This window comes from Dendrobates tinctorius, unplaced genomic scaffold (assembly GCF_039654945.1).
Source record: "Dendrobates tinctorius isolate UK_male_01 unplaced genomic scaffold, ASM3965494v1 ptg000037l, whole genome shotgun sequence".
In the NCBI taxonomy this organism is placed as follows: domain Eukaryota; kingdom Metazoa; phylum Chordata; class Amphibia; order Anura; family Dendrobatidae; genus Dendrobates; species Dendrobates tinctorius.
The window spans coordinates 25,110,933-25,128,165 of NW_027361705.1; the positions used below are offsets into that span (position 1 = coordinate 25,110,933).

The 17,233-nt window shown below is 46.4% G+C and overlaps 1 protein-coding gene across 1 annotated transcript in view; it reads right to left on the reverse strand.

Annotated features, from left to right (window-relative positions):
- The window catches only part of VWCE (von Willebrand factor C and EGF domains), a 260,888-nt gene that overhangs the window by 121,377 nt on the left and 122,278 nt on the right, over positions 1–17,233 (reverse strand). The gene's annotated exons all lie outside the window — the stretch shown is intronic.

Here is a 17,233-nt window from a genome sequence, read left to right on the forward strand (position 1 = left end):
GTGTTTCTTCTTCTGAGTGAATATGATTCTAGTAGCATCTATGTGCCTAACAATTACTTTTTTTTCTGAATATTAATATTTAGTAATACTTATGTCCTGAAAACTTGTGATATTTGGCGGTAGTTGTGAAATTTGGGTACTTTTGGTTTTATTACGTTTATGGTTATTAAATGTTCAGGGTTTTTTTTGCATCTGATTTTGTGTACTCTTTTAACACGCTAATTATGCAAATTGTCTCTTCAAAGAGGAAGAAGACTAGAACTCTAGTGCCACCTATTTGAAGTAGCAATCCTAAAAGTCAATGTTGACCCTTTAACGAGCCTTGTTACATGACTTAGGATAAAAGCCAAGCCAGAATCTCAATTTGCAGACACTGTGTTTCGGGGTACTGCCCCTCGTCAGTGCAAAGTGTGAGATCTGGTTTGGCTGTGAGAGAGACCACATCCCTATGAGGTCACTGATTAGATATTATAGGCGATTTTCTTACCTGTGCCTGTCAGGCGCACTATGCCTGAAGTTGGGAGCACCAGAGATGCACCTGACTCAGTCTTAAAGGTGGCAAGCGCTATGCAAAATAGCAAAGGGTTGCAAACTTTTGCACAAATATAATGTGCAACATTTTTTTAAGAATTTTTGAAGAAAATGCTGAGATGCATCTGTGGCGCCCCTGAGGGTTCAGTCACCACAGAGGTACTGCACCGCCTCCTGAGGTGTGGTACCCCGCCATTCAGGTAAGGTGGAGACACCTGACCACACTCCAACACCTGCATCCCACACAACATAGTAGTGTAGCAAAGCACTTTTGCTGGCTCCCTGCTTGGAACATGAAGAGTGCTGGGAGGTGGGTGGAGCTTAGTCTGCACAACAGAGCGGGAGATTATTAGGATGAGGTCAGTCTGACTCAGTGAGTGAGAGAAGGTCCCCTCAGTGGGATGGATTGAAGGAATTGCTGCAGCAGACCTCAGTGGCCGGGGTCCGGTCCCCGAGGTTGTATGGATACTAATGGTCCTGCGACAGACACCGGAGTAACAGAAGTTGTCACCACTTTATTCCCACACCAGAATTGGGGGCACAACAGCAACGAGAGTGAGCTGGGACTTAGTAGCAAGGAGTCCCCGAAGCAGGCTACAGCTGTCTGCCGTACAAGTAGAGTTCTAAGAACATCTGAAAGGAGGAAATCCAGTGTAACTCAGTACTGTGAGTACTTCACTACAAGCGCTAAGGAGGGAGACGTTCAGAAAAGGCACATATGTTGGCGGAGTGGTGGAACGGAGTACTTCATCTTGCCTGGAGGTTGGCTGAGCCCCTGACCTGGAGGGCACGGCACGGACGCAGGCACCTGTATGCACAACAGACTATGAGTAAAGCTTTGGAACTACATGCCCTGGTGTCCTCCACTTATTTCTACACCAACACACTCAGCACTGCTACATCGCTGTCCCTGACACCGCACCATCTACGTCTCCTCCCTATCTCTTCACCTACAATGCCCTGGGACTACAGCCCTGCCTGTGGAGGGCTACACCATCATTGCTGAACCACACCATCTGTCCCAGAGGATCTGTCTGCAGCGTCAGCTTAACCTCTTCATTGCCGAACACCACAGGTGGCGTCACGAATCACTCACTATAAACTTTAGTCATCATCCACACACTCAACATTCCCCTTTTACAATGGACACCCAGGGCCACGGACCGGGTCACAGCTACCGTGACATCTCCCATTGAACTCCACGGGCCCAGTACCGAGTACCCCGCTGCCCTGGTGAGGGCGACCGATCCATTTTTGGCGTCACAAACAAGATGACGAAGCCCGGTGCCACCGGGTTCTGTGTGCCGAAGATTTATTGGACTTGTAATTGCTGAAAATGTGCAAAATAACCAAATTGATAGACTGTAAAATGAACTCTCAAAATGGCCACCGGCGCGGTGAAGAAGGGCGTGACAACATGGATGGTCCTAAGAAAAGAGCGCGAACTACTTGGGCCTCCCCTGCCTAAACTTCTATGCTACAGCAACATGGCCCACCCCCAGAGGGGTTCGTATACTGGCCTGGTATGGAGGAGTAGGAAGAAGATGCCGGCCCCAGAAGGAGGAGCGAGGCCCTGTGGCAGGAAAGGAGCCCGGGAAGGAGAGAGAACGCCAGGACGCCATATTGGAAGAAGGAAGGAGGCCCGAAGAGTGCGAGAAGGTTGAGCTGAACTTCCCGGGTGCAATGGCTGAAGGCTCCGACCCTGCTTCCACATTGAACCGCAGGGAGCTGGAGGACGAGATTGTCCAGCTGACACACTGCCTGCGGCTGAGACAGGAGGCTCTCTGGATCCTGAACTGGCAGCGTGCCCAGGCGGGGCCTACACTAATGGTACCTTCGCCACCGGTACCCATTTTTCGACGCCCTGGTTCTCCCTCAGGCAGCATCTGTGGAACCTGCAGCCGCTGCGATGCCATCAGCAGCGCCTGTCACCATCTCCTCGCTGCAATCATCGCTGAGCGCTGCCTACCTGGAGGAGTTACCGGAGGGCCTGGAAGCTGAGCAGGAAGAAGCTGTACTCCTGCCTGGACCTAGTGCGGCTGCGCAGGTCCCACCGGAGGCTCTTGCGGACCCAGAGACGCCATCCACTCCACTACCGTCTCTCACCTCTGACCAGGCAGCTCAAGTCACCAACGCTGTCGCCCGATGCCCGAACCGGAGCCGACACAACACCACCGAGAAGCTCCAGGTATGACCGCCGCCCCTGTAGCTGGGAAGGCCTCAGGATGCACAGCTGCTGCAGCGTCCGGGCAGGTCGTGCTGGACCTGATCTGGGACTGGGATTCGAGTCCCTGGGGGGAAACAACTGAACCCCTAGCGGTAGTGCCCATGTCCACTGTGGGTAGAGGCCGGTCCCGGGAGGAGGAGGAGACGGAGGCCAGATGCCAACAGACCATCCGCCAGCTGGCAGCTGAGCAGAGGGAGCGGGAACAGCTGAGACTGGCAGTGCTGGGCCCTGACATGGACCAAAAAGAAAGGGTCTGTGCCGGTCACTATGGTCCCCGGGACTCAGCAGGATGGGGTCAGGTCCTTAATGTTAACCAAGAATGGGGGTTTGGCTTCATCTCAGACCCCCAGAGGATCTCTGACCTCTTCTTCAGCCGGAGAGATGTAAAGTCCCACCTCCGGAGGGGACACCAAGCTCGTGACTTGCACCCGGGAGAATATGTTACTTTTACCCGGCATGAGGGGCTACGTGGCTGGAATGCCATGAATGTGCGCCACATACCGGAGGACGTCATCGCGGCCTACAAGAGGGAAAATGCTTATGTTCCCCCAGCAGGAATACCTCCCACTGTGGTAATTGTACCCGCCAAGGTTAAGCAAGCCACCTCTACTCCCGTAAACACCCGCTGGTACACGTCACCACCCCTGCTGTATTACAGGCAGCAGTCAAACCAGTGACCACCTCCTCCTATGTGCAACCATCAACAGGAAGAGGAAAATCAGAAGTTCTCCCCTGGAAGCAGAAAAAGAAACCAGCTGCCACCACCCCAGGAGGAGAACACTACTAAAGAACATTCCCCAAATCATTAACTGTTACCCAGGAGGGTATTAGCACCATTGTGCCTTCTCATTTATTATGTTTTTCTTTTTGATTCTAGTTTTTGCCTAGTTGCGTTGGCAGCATTTTTACTGAACTGCAGAGATCATGAACAATGAGTGATCCACATACTGTGTTTGTAAATAGTTGCGCCTTTTAAGGTGCCCTCTCTTGGTTTTACATAAGTCTTCTGAAGATAAGAATTACCTCATCATGGGGCATTGCTCCAACCCAAGGACACTGCAAGAAATCCCGGCTGGGAGCGGTGTCCAGCACTTTCAAGAATTGTTGATGTCTTAATGTGAAGTATTATATAATGTGCCTTATAAAAATGTTGATAGCAATAGAACAGATTTTATATAAAAATTGGTTGATAGTAATATCTAAGTATTTGATTAGGAATGAATATTTTGCAGAATTTAAACTAAATGGTAGTATTTTAATAAAGATGTGTGAAATTTGAATAAAGATTTGAATACAGGTGACAAACCAGGCATCAGCAGTTGTCACTCAAGGTCTAAAGGAAGGAGAGTATAGGAAATGAGAAAGACCAAAGAATAAGAATGTGTAGATGATAATACGTGAACTGGTACCATAGCACTTTAAATTAGGTAATATAGCTTTTAATATATATTAAGTATAGATTTAGATTTGTTTGCAACGTTCAAGAATCAGTGCCTCCCAAATTGGGAAGCTTAGTATAAGAATTCTTTATTAAGCATTTTAAAAATTTGTATGTTCCTTATTTGTAACATCTTTGTTTCACTTGCAGCCCGCAGACATGCTGTGTTTACCGGGGGGGGTATGTGGCGCCCCTGAGGGTTCAGTCGCCACAGAGGTACTGTACCTCCTCCTGAGGTGTGGTACCCCACCATTCAGGTAAGGTGGAGACACCTGACCACACTCCAACACCTGCATCCCACACAACATAGTAGTGTAGCAAAGCACCTTTGGTGGCTCCCTGCTTGGAACACGAAGAGTGCTGGGAGGTGGGTGGAGCTTAGTCTGCAAAAGAGAGCGGGAGATTATTAGGACGAGGTCAGTCTGTCTCAGTGAGTGAGAGAAGATTCCCTGAGTGGGATGGATTGAAGGAAGTGCTGCAGCAGACCTCAGTTACCTGGGTCTGCTGGCACAGGAAAGAGATATTCAGAAAGCCTAAATCTCCATAAGAAAGATTGATTTGTACGGAATGTGAGGAGAAGAAGAGAACTAAGGATTAGGGTTAGAGCAGAGCCCTTCCTCAAGTTCTAAGCGCATGTCCGGGGTCCGGTCCCCGAGGTTGTATGGATACTAATGGTCCTGCGACAGACACCGGAGCAACAGAAGGTGTCACCACTTTATTCCCACACCAGACTTGGGGGCACAACAGCAACGAGAGTGAGCCGGGACTTAGTAGCAAGGAGTCCCCGAAGCAGGCTACAGCTGTCTGCCGTACAAGTAGAGTTCTAAGAACATCTGAAAGGAGGAACTCCAGTGTAACTCAGTACTGTGAGTACTTCACTACGAGCGCTAAGGAGGGAGATGTTCAGAAAAGGAACATATGTTGGCGGAGTGGTGGAACGGAGTACTTCATCTTGCCTGGAGGTTGGCTGAGCCCCTGACCTGGAGGGCACGGCACGGATGCGGGCACCTGTATGCTCAACAGACTGTGAGTAAAGCTTTGGAACTACATGCCCTGGTGTCCTCCACTTATTCCTGCGCCAACACACTCAGCACTGCTACATCGCTGTGCCTGACACCGCACCATCTACGTCTCCTCCCTATCTCTTCACCTACAATGCCCTGGGACTACAGCCCTGCCTGTGGAGGGCTACACCATCATGGCTGCACCACACCATCTGTCCCAGAGGATCTGTCTGCAGCGTCGGCTTAACATCTTCATTGCCGAACACCACAGGTGGTGTCACGATTCATTCACTAATAAACTTTAATCATCATCCACACACTCAAGATTCCCCTTTTACAATGGACGCCCAGGGCCACGGACTGGGTCACAGCTACCGTGACATCTCCCATTGAACTCCACGGGCCCAGTACCGAGTACCCTGCTGCCCTGGGTGAGGGCGACCGATCCACATCACTGCGTTTTGGTCTTTCTTTGCCCCTGTTCTTATACTCCCCATCCAGCAGCTTCACCATTTACTGACGCCGCTCCAGTCCTGTGGCGCCATCTTGTGCCCGTAACTTCTTACTGGCTGGAAGTCAGAAGTTACGACACAAGAGCTCAATGCAAGTCTACAAGAGCCCGAATGAGGCTTTTAATGAAAAGTGACTTCTGCGCTGCTCCATGAAACAGTGGATCTGATGGCAGGTCACTTTTTGCAGAGACTGACAGAAGCAAAGCTGGAAAAGGATGAAAACGGCAGCAGGTAAGTATACGACAGGGGACAGGGAATTGCATTTAAAGCACCATTCCAGTGGAGCAATTAAAAAAAAAAACCCGCTGGAGTGATGCTTACAGGCCACATTCACACATTAAATATTTGGTCAGTATTTTCCATCAGTATTTGTAAGCCAAAACCAGGAGTGAGTGATAGATACAGAAGTGGTGACGTGTTTCTATTATACTTTTCCTCTGATTGTTCCTCTCCTGTATTTGGCTTACAGTTACTGACCAAAAACTGAATGAGTGAACATGGCCTAATGGTATTTCAGGGGACATACACAGGGCCAGCATTGAATTCTGTTTTAGCTACAATTGATATATTTTGTAAAGTAAAAGTAATTTATGGAATAATAATGAAATATTATTTGGGTATTATCATAAGCACTTTGTTGTTACTATGGAGACAACATATTTATCTTCTGAGTTTTATGGGAATGTGAAATATAAAGGTAGTGTGCACTGACCTCTAGTGGTTAGAGTTTGCATTGTTTTTACTTTTTGGTATCCTGACTGTTCTCTACATCTTATTCTATTGTCATATCCAAAAATTTTGAGACTGATACAAATTTTTTGTTTTTCCAAAGTTTGCTGCTTGTTTTCACATCTTTTAGTCTGCTTTCACACATGAAGTGTCAGTGTGTGCCGTGATTTTTTATGAATGGACTCGCTCAGAAGTTTGCCTAAGAACATTGCCATAGATAAAGAATGGGATCTAAACATCCTCCAAGAGCAACTTCTCCCCATTAATTTGTTAGACATCTTGATTTCACGGCAGGAGTCAGGACCCCACACTATACACCTGTCTCTTTTGGGTATGTCTGCTGAGTAAGCACTTCTTATTACTTGGAACAAGCTTTTCTATTAACCCTCCTACTCCTTCACCTTATATATGCCCTCACAGTGCTTGCTCCTTTAATCCTCACTCTCCTTCACTATCCCCAAGTCCCAGCATCCTCTAACCAAATAATCATCTTGCCTTCCCTGTTTCCTCCCCACCTGACCTCCTCTGCTGAACTGCTCCCAACCTCAAATTTGTCCTAACTTAACATAAAACAAGCTGCCCACTTTCCTTCTCCCACCTGCTCCCCCTTTCTCTGCTTCTCCTCACTACTGGCGACATATCTCCGAATCCTGGACCCCCACTGCTCATACCCCCCATTACTACCCCTTCCTACCACTCCCTGTCTAATAAGAACTACCGCAATCTTTCCAGCTTAAAACCTGTGCCATTGACACCCAACCCCCTGATCCCTCTCTCTGGAGCACTTTGGAATGCCTGCTCCATCTGCAATAAGCTTCATGTGATTCATGACCTCTTTCTCTCTCGCAATCTTGCCTTTCTCGGCCTCACAGAAACCTGGCTGACACCCTCTGACACCACCTCCCCTGCTGCGCTGTGTTACGGCGGCCTCCACTTCACCCACACTCCTTGCCCTGGCAACAGACACGGTTGAGGAGTGGGTCTTCTCCTTTCTTCCAACTGCACCTTTAACCCAATCCCACCTCTTCCCTCCATAATCCTCCCCTCTTTTGAAGTCCACTCTGTCCGCATCTACTCTCCCTTCAACCTCCAAGTGGCCGTCATATACCAACCTCCAGGCCCGACCACTGCATTCATTGACCAATTCTCAACCTGGCTTCTTCACTTTCTTTCAACTGACATCCCCACTATCATCATGAGTGACTTCAACATCCCCACTGATACCCTTCAGTTAGCAGCCTCCAAACTCCTGTCCCTTACTTCATCCTTTGGACTTACTCAGTGGTCCTCCTCAGCCACCCACACAGACGAACACACATTAGACCTGGTCTTCACCCGCCTCTGCTCTCTTTCTTACTTCACCACCTCCCCTCTCCCTCTCTCTGACCACCATCTACTCACTTTCTCATACCTGTCCTCCTTTCCTGGCACCCATGTTCAGCAACATGCGCACCACCGCAGAAACCTTGCACACCTAGACACCCACACGCTCTCTGACTCTATTCTACCACTGGCATCCATATCCTCACTCCAAGACACAGACAGTGCCACTGCTTTCTACAATGCCACTCTCGCATCAGCTATTGACACGGTCACCATTCTCGTTCATGGCAGAATGCGACGTACCGACAGACAACCCTGGCACAATAACACCACTAAAAAGCTCCGGCAAGTGTCCAGGGCTGCAGAGCGGCGTGGGAAGAAAACAAATTCGCAAGATGACTTCACTGCATTCAAACAGGCAACACTCGCTTTCAAATCTGCCCTCACCTCTGCTAAATAGGCCTACTTCACAACCCTTGTATCTTCCCTATCCAACAATCCCAAACAGTTATTCAAAACTTTCAACTCCTCCTCCTTTCACCACTGCCCCCTCGAACCTCCCTCATCTCTGCTGAGGACTTTGCCACACACTTCAAAAATAAGATCGACCAAACAAGGCAAGTCTTCATTGTTCAACCACCACAACCCCTTTGTATACCAGACCAATGCCCAAACCCCATAACCTCGCTCTCCAATATCACTGAAGAGGAGCTTAACTGCCTCTTCTCCAAATCGCACCTCACAACCTGTGCACTTGACGCCATCCCATCCCACCTCCTCCCCAACCTCACCACCACTCTTATCCCATCCCTAACCCACCTCTTCAACCTATCGCTAACGTCCCATATCTTCCCTTCTGCTTTTAAACATGCCACAATCACGCCTATCCTTAAAAAGCCAACCCTCGACCCAATGGCTATGTCCAGCTATCGCCCAATATCTCTGCTCCCATTCGCTTCCAAACTCCTGGAGCTGCACATCCACGCTGAACTTTCCTCCCACCTCTCATCTAACTTGCTCTTTGACAATCTACAATCTGGTTTCCGCCCCCATCACTCCACTGAGACAGCCCTGACTAAAATTACTAGCGACCTACTTACAGCCAAAGCAAATGGACAATATTCTATATTCTTCCTTCTAGACCTGTCCCCTACATTCGACACAGTTGGCCACTGCCTCCTACTACAGATCCTCTCCTCTTTTGGCATCAAAGACCTCCCCTTATCCTGGATCTCCTCATACCTTTCAAACTGCACATTCAGCGTCTCCAACTCCCACACTACCTCCTCATCCCACCCTCTCTCTTTTGGAGTCCCCCAAGGCTCTGTTCTAGGACCCCTACTCTTCTCAATGTATACCTTTGGCCTGGGTCAACTCATAAAGTCGCATGGATTCCAGTACCACCTTTATATTGATGACACACAGATCTACCTCTCTGGCTTAGACGTCACCTCTCTGCTGTCCAGAATCCAGGAGTGTCTATGAGCCATATCCTCCTTCTTCTCCTCTCGCTTCCTCAAGCTCAATGTGGACAAATCTGAACTCATCATCTTTCCTCCATCTCACAGATCTTCCTTACCTGACCTATCTATCACAATTAATGACATCATACTTTCCCCAGTACCGGAAGTCTGCTGCCTCGGAGTAACCCTTGATTCTGCCCTGTCCTTCAAACCGCACATCCAAGCTCTTTCTACCTCCTGTCTCCTCCAGCTCAAAAATATTTCCAGAATTCGTCCTTTCCTCAACCCTCAATCTACTAAAATGCTTGTGCACGCCCTCATCATCTCCCGCCTTGACTAATGCAACATCCTTTTCAGTGGTCTCCCTGCTAACACCCTCGCACGTCTCCAGTCCAGCCTTATCTCTGCTGCCCGACTAATTCATCGCTCTCCTCACTACTCCTCCGCTTCTCCCCTCTGCAAATCTCTTCACTGGCTTCTATTCCCTCAGCGTATCCAGTTCAAATTACTAATACTGACTTACAAGGCCATCTATAACCTGTCTCCTCCATATGTCTCTGAACTAATCTCCCGATACCTTTGCTCACGTAGTCTACGGTCATCCCAAGACCTCCTTCTCTCCTCCACACTTATTCGCTCCTCACCCAACCACCTCCAAGACTTCTCCCAAAGAGCCCCCATCCTCTGGAATTCTTTGCCCCAACATGTCCGACTATCAACCACATTCGGATCCTTCAGATGGAACCTGAAAACCCACCTCTTCAAGAAAGCCTACAGCCTGCAATGACCCCGCTACCTCCTCACCACTACTGGAGATATCACCTCAACCAACACTGGAACTGCTGCAACCCACCAGCCTACTGTCTCCTTCCCCACCATCCTGTAGCATGTAAGCCCGAAAGGGCAGGGTCCTCTCCCCTCTGTATCAATCTGTCATTGTAAGTTTGTTTACTGTAAGTGATATCTGTAATTTTTATGTAACCCCTTCTTATGTACAGCACCATGGAATCAATGGTGCTATATATATAAATAATAATAACAACTCTGAAAAGTCAAAAATGGTTACAAGTTTTAAACCCTTTCTGCCATATGACATACTATCCCGTCCATGTGCCCTGGGACTTAATACGTCATAGTGAACAGCGGCGCTCATGCGGTGAGCGCCGCTAATCGTCACCGGGTGTCAGCTGATTATCACAGCTGACCGGCACTATGTATCAGGGGCGGTCACGGACCGGCACACTGCGATCAAACACGATCGCAGTGTACCGGGGGTTTAGGGAAGCATCGGCTTCCCTGAGACCCCCGCAGCAGCGCGATGTGCAGCACTGCCGCGGGGACCTCCTTCCCTGCAGGTCCCCAGATCCAAAATGGCGGCGGGGACCTTCAGGGGCCTGCAGGGAGCCGGCTTCCTCATTCCTGCAAAGCGCAGGCACGAGGAAGCCTTCTGCACTGCCTGTGACAGATCGCTGATCTGTCACAGCGATCTGTGATGTGACAGATCAGCGATCTGTCACATGACAGTTAGGTCCCCCCTGGGACATTGTAATAAAGTTAAAAAAAAGTGTAAAAATAATTTATAAAAAATCGCTAAATAAATTTAAAAAAAATATACCCTAATAAATTTATTTTTTTGAAAATAAAAAAACCAAACAATAAAAGTACACATATTTGGTATCACTGCATCCATAACGACCCGCCCTATAAAACTGTCCCATTAGTTAACCCCCTTAGCGAACCCCTTAAAATATAAAAATAAAAAACAAAGCAACAAATAATGCTTTATTATCATACTACCGAACAAAAAGTGCCATAATGCGCGATCAAAAAAGACAGATATAAATAACCATGGTACCGCTGAAAACATAATCTTGTCACACAAAAAACGAGCCATGACACAGCATCATCAGCGAAAAAATAAAAAAGTTATAGCTCGCAGAATAAAGCGATGCAAAAATAATTATTTTTTATATAAAATTGTTTTCATTGCATAAAAGCGCCAAAACACAAAAAATCGACATAAATGAGGTATCGCTGTAACCGTACTGACCGGAAGAATAAAACCGCCTTATAAATTTTACCACACACGGAATGGTGTAAACTCGCCCGCCAAAAGAAATTCTTGAAATTCTGTTTTTTGTTCATTCTGCGTCCAAAAAAATTGGAATAAAAAGCAATCAAAAAATGTCACATGACGAAAATGGTACCAATAAAAACATCAACTCGTCCCGCAAAAAATAAGACCTCGCATGACTCGGTGGGTCAAAATACGGAAAAATTATAGCTCTCAAAATGTGGTGATGCAAAAACTATTTTTACAATTAAAAGCGTCTTTTAGTGTATGACAGCTGCCAAAAATAAAAACCCGCCATAAATAGTAAATCAAACCCCCCGTTATCACCCCCTTAGTTAGAGAAAAATAATAAAATAAAAAAAGGTATTTATTTCCATTTTCCCATTAGAGCTAGGGTTAGGGCTAGGATTAGGGCTGAGATTAGGGTTAGGGGTGTGTTGCGGTTAGGGTTGGAATTAGAATTGGGGGGTTTCCTGTTGTGAACTCATCTGGTTTACCTCTGGCTTCTGGTGAGGGTGGTGGAGCTGGCTGTGTTGGCAGAGGAGTCGTGAGTTCTCCATCCGGGCTCCCTCTAGTGGTGACAGTAGGTAATGAAGCTGATCTAAACGGCAGAGACCTGCCACATGAAGAGGAGGAGGACTGTGAGTGGACATCAGGACTCTCTGACTGGATTTAAGACAGCCGACTCACTAATTTTGTGCTGGTGATTTTCCTGCCCTGAGGTTCTGGTTTCCAGTTCTGTTCCTGCCTTCTCAAGTTAAGTGCGCTCTGCTATTTTTTCACATAAGATTTGGTCTGGTTTACTCAGTTTTTGTGGTCAGCCAGCCCCTGCTGGGGCTGTGCTGAATTTCCATTCTTATATCTCTGTTTATGCCAGTTTGCTTTTTGTCCCTGATCAGATTGGTTTCTTTTTGCTCTGTCTTCAGAATATACCAGAGTGCTGATATAGGGAATTGATGTCTAGCGACTTCAGGGTTTTTGTTATCAGAAAGTGTTGGACATTTTTTGGCAGGGTTTTGTGCATGATTTCAGACAGCATCTTTCCTTTCCTGTCCTTTCTAATTAGTGTGGGCCCCATCATTTGCTCAGCCTATTTTTCTATCTGTGTTTGTGTTTTCATCTTGTCTCACCGATAATACATGTTTGGGGGCTGTCTATTGCTTTGGGGTCTGCTCTGGGGCAGCTTAGATTTCCCCTTTTCTTGCTTTAGGCTTATTTAGTTCTCCCGCTGTGATGAGGTGTCTAGGATCATCGTAGGTACGCTCCACGGCTACTGCTAGTTGTGTGGATAGGATCAGGGGTCTGCAATCCGCTTAGTTACCAACTTCTCTGGTTTTCTGTGGCTTAGCTTGTTTTTGTTTTTCCTCCTCGGTGACTCATTCATAACAGTTTCCACTGTTTGGGCACATCAGGTGCTCTCCAAACACAACATGGCATCTGATCTCAATTCCAGCCAATTCTGCGTTGAAAAAAACAAATGGTGCTCCTTCCCTTCCAAGCTCTGCCATGTGCCCAAACAGTGTTTTACCCCCACATATGGGGTATCAGCCTACTCAGGACAAATTGAAAAACTATATTTGGGGTCCAATTTCTCCTGTTACCCTTAGGAAAATAAAAAATTGGGGGCAAAAATATCATTTTTGTGGAAAAAAATATGATTTTTTTATTTTCACGCCCAGGCGTTATAAACTTCTGAGAAGCACTTGGGGTTCAAAGTGCTCACCACACATCTAGATAAGTTCCGTGGGGTCTAGTTTCCAAAATGGGGTCACTTGTGGTTAGTTTCAATAGTTTAGGCACATCAGGGGCTCTCCAAAGGCAACATGACACCCTCAGACCATTCCATCAAAGTCTGCATTCCAAAACGTCACTACTTCCCTTCCGAGCCCTGACGTGTGCCCATACAGTAGTTTTCTCCCACATATGGGGCATCAGCATACTCAGGACAAATTGGACAACAACTTTTGGGGTCCAATTTCTCCTGTTACCACTGGGAAAATAAAAAAATTGGGGAGTAAGTGTAAGTGCACACGTACCGGAACTCTCGCGGAAATTACCGCGAGAATTCCGGAATTCCATTCCGCGGGAAAATCGCATTTTAAATTCCCGCGATTTTCCCGCGGAAAAACTAGCATTTTGCAAGCGTATTTAGCTTGCAAAATGCTAGCGTTCTCCAAGCGATCTGTAGCATCGCTGGGAGAACTGATTGACAGATTGGTCACACTCGTCAAACATAGTGTTTGACGAGTGTGACCAACTTTTTACTACTGAGGCCGCCTATGCGGCATCAGTAGTAAAAGATAGAATGTAAAAAAAAAATAAAAAATAGTGTTATTCTTACCCTCCGACGTCCCGCGCAGGCATTCCCAGTAATCCTTTGCGAAAATGCCCGCGATGACGTCCGTTCTCGCGGGATCGCGATGTCTCGCGGTAATTCGCGATGACGTCGTGCGAATGACCGCGAGACTTCGTGATCCCGCGAGAACGGACGCCATCGCGGGCATTTTCGCAAAGGACTACTGGGAACGAGAGTGTGAAGAGAAGCGGAAAGACTGCGCGGGACGTCAGAGGGTGAGAATAACAATATTTTTTATTTTTAAATTCTATTTTTTACAGGGATATGGTACCCAAAGCCCGGAGGACAGTCTCCTCTCCTCCGGACCGTGGGTACCATCCGCCATTGTTCTGCTTACTTTCCGCATGGTGTGCACAGCCACATGCGGGAAGGAAGCGGAACAATGCATTCCTATGGGTGCGGGATCGCCGTGATTCCGCAAATTAATGAGCATGCTGCGGTTTTTACCGCGAAGCGATTCCGCCGCGGTAAAAACCGCAGCATTAGCACAGCATTGCGGAATCCCATAGGAATGCATGGGATGCTTATTTTTTGCGTTTTCGCGGCACAATCGCGTGGTTAAAACAGCCGCGGAAACGCGAAAAAAACGCCACGTGTAAACGCAGCCTAAAAGATCATGTTTGTGGAAAAAATGATTTTTTTATTTTCATGCCCAGGCATTTTAAATTTCTGTGAAGCCCTTGGGGGTTCAAAGTTCTCACCACATATCTAGATAAGTTCCTTGGGGGGTCTAATTTCCAAAATGGTGTCATTTGTGGGGGGTTTCCACTGTTTTGGTACATCAGGGGCTTTCCAAACGCAACATGGTGTCAGATCTCAATTACAGCCCAAAAAGTCAAATGGTGCTGCTTCCCTTCCAAGCTCTGCCATGTGCCCAAATAGTCGTTTACACCCACATATGGGGTATCAGCGTACTCAGGACAAATTACACAATAACTTTTAGGGTCCTGTTACCCTTGGGAAAATAAAAATTGGGGGTGAAAAAAACATTTTTGTGGAAAAAATATGATTTTTTAATTGTACGACTGTACGTTATAAACTTCTGTGAAGCCCTTGTGGGTTCAAAGTTCTCACCACATATCTAGATAAGTTCCTTGGGGGATCTAGTTTCCAAAATGGGGTTACTTGTAGGGGGTTTCCACTGTTTAGGTACATCAGGGGCTCTCCAAACGTGACATGGCGTCCAATCTGAATTCCTGCCAATTTTGCATTGAAAATGTCAAACGGCGCTCCTTCCCTTCTGAGCTCTGCCATGCTCCGAAACAGTAGTTCCCCCCCACATATCAGGTATCAGCGTACTCAGAAGAAATTGCACAATAACTTTTGCAGTCCAATTTCTCCTGTTACCCTTGGTAAAATAAAAAAAATTGGACCTGAATTTATTTTTTTGTGAAAAAAAAATTAATGTTCATTTTTTTTAAACATTCAAAAAAATTCCTGTGAAGCACCTGAAGGGTTAATAAACTTCTTGAATATGATTTTGAGCACCTTGAGGGGTGCAGTTTTTAGAATGTTGTCACTTTTGGGTATTTTCTATCATATAGACCCCTTAAAGTGACTTCAAATATAATGTGGTCCGTAAAAATAAAATGATGTTGCAAAAATGAGAAATCACTGGTCAACTTTTAACCCTTATAACTTCCTAACAAAAAAACTTTTGGTTCCAAAATTGTGCTGATGTAAAGTAACATGTGGGAAAAATGTTACTTATTAAGTTTTTTGTGTGCCATATCTCTGTGATTTAAGGGCATAAAAATTTAAAGTTGGAAAATTGCAAAAGTTTTGCCAAATTTCCATTTTTTTCACAAATAAACGCAAGTTATTTGAATGAAATTTTACCACTAATATGAAGTACAATATGTCACAAGAAAACAATGTCAGAATCACCGAGATCCATGGAAGCGTTTCAGAGTTATTATCTCATAAAGGGACAGTGGTCTGAATTGTAAAAATTGGCCCGGTCATGAACGTGCAAACCACCCTTGGGGGTTAAGGGGTTAAAGAGGATGCAGCACTATTGAAATTGCTAAGAACCATCAGAGTTTTTGTTGAAAATGGTCAACAGGGTTGCAAACAATATGTTGAAAAAAAAAGACGACATTAACTGCCAAAGATTTGAAAAGAACCAAACGTAAAGCAACCAGGAAGCCATTATCCTCCAGTGCTGCCATATTCCAGATCTGCAACTTCCCTGGATGCCCAGAAGTACAAGGTTTTCAATGCTCAGGGACATGGCCAATGTAAAGAGGCTGGAACCGACCACCACTGAGTAAGACACAGAAGTCATGTGACTTATGTAAGGAGGCTGAGAACGACAACAACTGAACAAGACACAGCAGTACGAGGTGTTCAGTGCCAGAGACATGGCTGACGTAAGGAGGCTAGAAGCCAAACACCGCTGATCATGACACAGGAGTACAAGGTGTTCAGCGCTGATGATATGGTCAAAATACTCACTCTCCTAATAATTCTGTGCACAGTGGGTGGTAGAGCATTAGAAGAAGGTATCATTACAATGTACTGGACTAATCCACCTGTCTCCCCGCTATTCCCCAGCCTCCCCCCTATGCCAGGCCCTTTACTGGCTTCCTATTGCCCAGAGGCTCCAATTCAAAACCCTAACCATGACATACAAAGCCATCCACAACCTGTCTCCTCCATACGTCTGTGACATGGTCTCTAGGTACCTACCCGCACGCAACCTTCGATCATCTCAAGATCTCCTTCTCTACTCCCCCCTTATCACTTCTCCCATGCTTCCCCCACACTCTGGAACTCTCTGCCACAACACATCAGACTCTCACCATCAACGGAAACCTTCAAGAAGAACCTGAAGACCCACCTGTTCCGACAAGCCTACAGCCTGCAATGATCCTCGGTCTACTGAACCACCGCACGACCTGCTCTACCCTCTCCTACTGTAACCTCACCCATCACTGTAGACTGTGAGCTCTCACGGGCAGGGTCCCCTCTCCTTATGTACTTGTGTGTCCCTTGTCTTACACATGTTTATTATACTTGTCTATATTTCCCCTTTTCACATGTAAAGCGCCATGGAATAAATGGCGCTATATAAATGCATAATAATAATAATAATAATAATTACTGACAGTTCTGTAAACTAAAGTCAGCCCTGGGAATATATTTACTAAAACTAGGAAACTTTAGTGTAGATGCCTCATTCCTGGGGTGGTGTCACAGGGTCCTACTCCAATATCACACAATCAACACAGCAAGAGACGAATGAACAGTCCCAAGAACCTTTATTACATGCAAACCAAAAGGTCCATAAAACAATCCATCACACAGAGAATAAAATATTCCAGGAACATGGATACAGTTCAGTAACAGGATAAATGCCTTGAGAAATGAGTCAAATCCTCTACTTAGAGATTAATATGGCAGTGCGGCTCCAAATACTTATCCATGTAGGGCTCCTCCAACCATATATTCCAGGGTAATCTGGGTTTCTTTAAGTTTTTCTGGGGTGCTGGCCTTAGCATCAACATCCCACAAAGTATCTATCTTACTTCTGTATCTCTCCTTCTCAGGCGAACTCCTTATATTCAGGGGTAG